Source organism: Acomys russatus, unplaced genomic scaffold, assembly GCF_903995435.1.
Source record: "Acomys russatus unplaced genomic scaffold, mAcoRus1.1, whole genome shotgun sequence".
Classification (NCBI taxonomy): Eukaryota; Metazoa; Chordata; class Mammalia; order Rodentia; family Muridae; genus Acomys; species Acomys russatus.
This window is the reverse complement of record NW_026131940.1, coordinates 1-6,442: the sequence shown is the minus strand read 5'-3', so window position 1 is coordinate 6,442 and position 6,442 is coordinate 1. Positions and strand designations below refer to the sequence as shown.

General features: G+C 38.0%; 1 pseudogene; it reads left to right on the top strand.

Moving 5' to 3' along the window:
- Positions 1 to 985: 985 nt before the first annotated feature.
- On the top strand, positions 986 to 1,918 carry LOC127186683 (olfactory receptor 6C70-like; annotated as a pseudogene).
- The last annotated feature ends 4,524 nt before the right edge of the window (positions 1,919 to 6,442 follow it).

Here is a 6,442-nt window from a genome sequence, read left to right as displayed (position 1 = left end):
TCCAGCCAATGCCAGAGTAACTACGGCATCTATAGGATTTCAAATTTGACTTGTGTAAGTTTAATAACATGAAGAACATCACTTAAGTTGTTCATATTTAATCTACATTTAAATATTGAAATGAATTCCAAGAGCACTAAAATACATGCTATTGAAGTGTAAATCCTAACACTGTTTCAGTAGTATCTGTTTACTAGTAGTATGTTTTTAAACAATGATGCTAAAAATAGAATTTCCCATAGTTCTTCAGTTTTTGATAAGCATCTTAAAACTTCACTTAGCATGCTCAGCATATTTTCGAACCTATAACTAAATTCTTTCTATTTACTGAGTGCTATAATTCTAAATATATGATATGCATAAACTTTCACATGCTAATTTTAATAAACTAACATTTACTTAATATTAAAAATGTAGAATTTACTGCTCCTATCAAATTAGAGGGGTTAAGGTGCCCCTGCCATATCTGTGTCTGCCCAGTATTTAATTATAAGCTTAATATCTTGATTGTATTTCTCCATGAGTTTGTAGTCCACAGAAAAGCTAGGTGAGGAGGAACAAGACATATTTTAGTATGAAGTTTAGAAGGTATTAATTAAGTTATAGACTTAGCTTATTATACTGGAATAATACTCTCTGTAAAGTAAGTAATATGACATTTCATGGGATATTTAATTTCCAATGCAAAGCTATTTACTAATTTAACAGATCCATAATTAGTTACAATTAAGTCAAAGTTTAAATAAATTAAAGAGTAGTAAAACTAAGCTATTACAGTTGTTCCGATCGGTTCTTTAAACTGTTACTGGAAAAGCTTGTCATATGGTTACTATCATGTCTCTAATACCCATAAATGTTATACTTGAAAGGGCTGTGCTTCAGGAATATGTATATAACTTATTGTTTAATGGATATACATCTACTCGTGTGTGTTTTAATTCACATATCTTTTACTTATAGAACTTGAATGAGATCACAAAGAGAAATGAAGAACCATACAAGAACAGATAGAATTTATCCTTCTTGGATTGACAGATAATTCTCAGTTACAGATTGTAATTTTTTTTGTCTCTTTTCCTAAATACTTGCTGAGTATGCTGGGGAACTTAACTATTTTGCCCTCACCCTGCTAGATCCCCTTCTCAAGACACCAATGTTTTTTCCTCCGGAATTTTTCTTTCCTGGAAATTTATTCACAACGACTTGCTTCCCAGATTTTTAATCTCCATTGTAACCAAGGGAAATACAATTCCTACAGTGGTTGTATATGTCAATTGTTCTTTTATATACTCTTAGGTGGCAGAGAGTTTTTCCTTTTGGCTTCCATGTTCCTATGACCGCTCTATTTGCTATCTGCAAGCCTTTGCACTACGCATCTATCATGAGCAGCAAAGTTTGTCATCAGCTTGTCCTGGGCTCTTGGGTCACTGGGTTCCTGGTCATTTTCCCACCACTGATTATTGGCCTTGACTTGGATTTCTGTGCTTCAAATGTCATTGACCATTTCCTGTGTGATGTCTCTCCTGTCCTCCAACTTCTTGCTCAGACACACATTTACTAGAACTGACGGCTTTCGTTTAGCTCTTGTTACACTCTTGTCACACTAGTCATAGTAATCCTTTCTTATGCCCACATTATCAAGACGATTATAAAATTCCCTTCGGCTCAGCAAAAGAAAAAGGCCTTTTCCACTTGTTCTTCTCACATGATTGTTGTTTCCCTCACTTATGGGAGTTGCATATTTATCTACATAAAGCCATCAGCAAATGAAAGAGTTACTTTGAGCAAAGGAATAGCTCTGCTCAACACTTCAGTGGCCCCTCTGTTGAATCCGTTCATTTATACACTGAGGAATAAGCAAGTTAAACAAGCCTTTGGAGCCGCATTTAGAAGAATATTTTATGCTTCAGAAAGGTGATGGGGGCGCTTTCAGCAAATATGGCCATTTGGACCTCCTGTGTTCTGCTTGACAAAACCTCTCCTGCTCCCTCCCTTTCAATGACTCTCAGAAAACTCTCCAGGAGACCTCCTGTCTTTAGGTTTCTCAATAACCAGATATATATCTGTTTCACCTAAGTTAGCATAAGGTCTCGCTGTTCCATGTTCTAGGAAACTGCCAGCTCAGCGCCACCTGACCATGAAGGGAACATTGTGCAGTATGTAGCAGGAGAGGGCTGACCTCGCTCTACCCTAGTTCCCCCTCTGCCCGCACCCAACCTCCTGCCTTGTGCTTATAAGCAGCCTGGGAAAAATAAAATTTTGTCAGCTTGATCAGATCTTTTTGACTTGCTGTCCGTTCCTTGCATCTCTTGTCCCCCATTCTCTCCTGAGGGATCGGTGGGTCTTGGTTGATTGTCTGGCGGGCCTGGACAGAAGGGCAATAAAACTTAATGAAAGAATGGTTTACCTAAAGAATAAAAATAATTTAAGCGGTAAACTAATGGGGGTTTTTTGGTCATGAATACCCACAATTTAGTTATTTGTGTAATTTTAACTTGCCCATGGTTAGAAACTATCATGTGTACTTTGATTCTAACTTTTCTTTAAATCAAGATGAAAACACATTTTATGCCAGAAACAAAATCCAAATTGCTTGATTTATAAGCATTTATTAAACACACAACATAATTAAATGACTGTTACTTAAGAATATTTACCTCCTCACTTAACAGTTGTATACTTTAAAAGTCTTTGATAATTTATAACTTTGTGACTATTATACATACTAAAAGTGCTCATAGAAAGCTTATTCCTTAAATATATTTCATGGATTAGTTTATAAGTTGATATGCTTGAACAAGTTAGGAAAACACTGTTTCCTGCCAATTGAATCATGTAGCTCAGTTATATGATAATTTCTATTTGCATTAGATAAAGTTTAAGCTGCATAGGGAATAAACTATTATTTAGTACAAAGACTGTTGACTCCACATGGTTTCTATTAAGTTTGGAAACTATTGTTGAAAGCACTCCGTTGGCCACTAACTGTTAACCTGGTTGTAAATGAATCTCAGGGATCTCACAACCACAAGGGCCTACAGTCTCAGGGTGTACACAGGCTCAGGACATAGCTTGTCATGTTTCAGACTGGTATGAGTACTTGCCACACCTTAACTCAGTGTGGTGTGGGATAGCTCTAGAGATTCTTTTCCTCACTGAAATGAAAATAGCTGCCCTCTCCAAGACTAGAGGGGAGGCTACAGAGCCTCCTGGCCAACAAGCTAATGCTAGGCTGGGGTATACCAAAGTGCAATAGGCACAGTGACCTGTGCAATCACCAAGAGAGGAACAGAGTTCTAGGGTCATTAAGAGAAGGCAATGACAGTGGTCCAAGCTGAATAAACCAGTCCCCAAGAGTTTCAGGTTGCAGCCAGCGAGAACACCCAGCTAGAACTCTGTCCTAGGACTGAAAGGCTTTGGTTTTTCTTCAGAGAAGCACCTCACTAGGGAGGCCTGGTTCTGAATTTCAAAGCACCGTTCCAGGAGCTTCCATTCCTTGCTCGCTAGCAGGTGGGATCTTGCCTTCTCTCTGTTGTCCAAGGCTGCAGGAAGGAAAATGAAGAATTCAGTGGTGGTGATTGAGCTGTGGATTCATGCCTGCTGGCATTACTGTACTGACTCTGGTGCTGATTTAATCATGACAGGCCTGTTATCTGGTCTCAGATAGAGTCCTAGACTTAACCCCTTTTCTACCACACAGGACATTTCTCTACATGCTCCATGCTGTTTGAAGGCATCTTCTTGTTGTCCCAAGCCAAGGCATTTACTCTCAGTCTCTTCACACCCATACACCGTTGGAGTTACTTGTGTGAATGTCTGTACAAATCGGTGTGCAAACTGGGGAGACAAATTTGGAAGATCTTACTTACCTTTGTGATCGATGTCTTTATTTATTTAGGATTCCAAGAATTAATTGCAATGTTTTAAATAAATCTATTTCTGCAGGTGAGCCCTCTAGCTTATTTATTTAACTTGCTTATTTATTTGTTAATTCTTAGAACAATTTTGCCGACTCAGAATTACTGTAATTGTTATTGACATGGGTCATGGGGCATGTCCTATGAAAGTCTTCACTTACCAAAAGTGGGACAGAGGATAGGATATCCTATTGGACTCTAAGTGAGAGAAGCATGGGAGAATGGGGAAATAGAAGGATCTAGAGGCCTAGTCACCTACAAGAAAAACATTATGATGGACGGATCTGGCCCAGAGGTCCTGCTCAAACTATGGCCCCAGCCAAGGAAAAACAGGCAGTAAACTTCGAACCCATACCCAGATCTACTCAATGGACAGGACATTCTCCAGAGTTGAGTAGAGAGTGTGGACTGACTTTCACACGAACTTAAATATTTGTTACATGTTTGCATTATGTTTGTATTATTTGATTATTATTAAAGTATGAATGATAGTGATGAAATATTATTAAACGTAGCTTTTGGATAAAGCAAAGGGTTAATCTTTACCAACAAACACTTGCTAGAGCTTGGGTCAGCTGGATGGCTGACTGGACAAAAGTGGTTGCTATGAAGCCTGGCGGCCTGCTTTGGTTATCAGCAGCACACCTCACGTTGGAAGAAGGCAATGGGATCCACCAAGCAGTCTACAGACCCCACACCTGCACCGTTGTGTGGACACCAACATTCTATATGAAAAACTATTCTCTACCCACAATTAAATAAAATTATAGAAAACTGAATACATTTTACTTGTCTTTACTGATTTTCAAAGGTTTTTTGATGTGCATTAGAAGTATCTTTGCTAGATCTGTGCAGGGGTTTGAAGTTAACGGCCTAGCAAAGTCAATGGACAGGACATTCTTCACAGTTGAGTGGAGAGTGGGGTATGACTTCACACGTGCTCTGGTGCCCCATATTTGACCACGTCCCCTGGATAGGGAGGCCTGGTGGCACTCAGAGGAAGGACAGCAGGCTACCAAGAAGAGACTTGATACCCTATGAACATATAAAAGGGGAGGAAGTCCCCTTCAGTCACAGTCATAGGGGAGGGGAGTAAGGGTTGGGAGGGAGGGAGGAATGGGAGGATACAAGGGATGGGATAACAATTGAGATGTAATATGAGTAAATTAATAAAAGATATTTTTTAAAAATTAAAAAAATAGAAGTATCTTTGTATTCACTTAATATTTCTAATTTTTGAAGTTATGTGTGCTTTCAGTCCAATGAAGTTAGCTAGGAGGAATTGTTGGATATAAGCTTAAAAGTCTGGCCTATATCCAGGAATTTTTATAGGTTTTGCATTGAATGCATAAATTGTTTTGTGAAAATTGGACATTTAATATTGTTTCCTAGTCATGAATATGTAATTATATTTACTTGCGTCTTTTTAATCTTCATTGTTTACAGTTTACAGTGTGGATATCTTCATCTTCTCAGATAATGTATTTTAAAATATTTTATCTTTTTAATGTTACTATAAATATGATTATTTTCTTAGTTTTGTTTTGATGATTTTGTTTTGTTTTATAACCAATGTAAAGAATGGTAATTTTTAAATTAATGGATTGATTTACTTTGCATCCTTGCCACAGTTTCCCCTCCCTCCTCTCCTGCTAGGCTTTTCCTTCTACCGCCCCTACCCCCCCCCCCAATTCCTCCTCCCTCCTTGGCATATCAAGTTGCAGTAGGACTAGGAGCATCTTCTCTTTGAGATTAGAAGAGGCAGCCCAGTAGGGTGAAAGAGACCCAAAGGCAAGCAACAGAGTGAAAGACAGCCCCTGCTCCCACTGCTTGGAGTTCCACATGAAAACCAAGCTACACCAATACTACATACATGCAGAGGACCTAGGTTAGTCTCATGCACTCTCCCTGGTTGGCAGTTCAGTCTCTGTGGACCCCTATGTGACCAGGTTGACATCTGTTGTGTCAAGCATGAACATAGATACCCACACACACACACTCTCAAACATATGAATGAATGAATGAATGAATGAATGAAAAATAAGTGACTAAATGACTACAAAAATATTTAAGGATAGAGCTATTGATAATGCAATAATCACATCTTTGGTATGTATTGAGAATCCTCAAGACATACCAGCAAGCAATTATATCATCTTTCACAAGAGTCAAGATGAACAAACAACTTTAATGTATCAAGAAGTTAGTGGATAAATAAAATATGCCATATACACAGACTTGGATATTACTCAGCATAAAACAATAAGGAAAACACCATATGACATGGCATAGATAAACTTGGAAGACACTATACAGACTCAAGTAAGGCATCTCTAGAATGACACTGAACATCTCCATAAACATACAATATTGAAAATCTTTAAACTCAGAAAGTAGGATGGTGGTTTCTGGGTATGGATGTAGAGTTGATGGAATGTGGAGATGATATTTAAAACTTTTAATTTTCAGTTATGACAGATGAAAATATTCTAGAGAGATACTATATATCATTGTACTTATAGTTG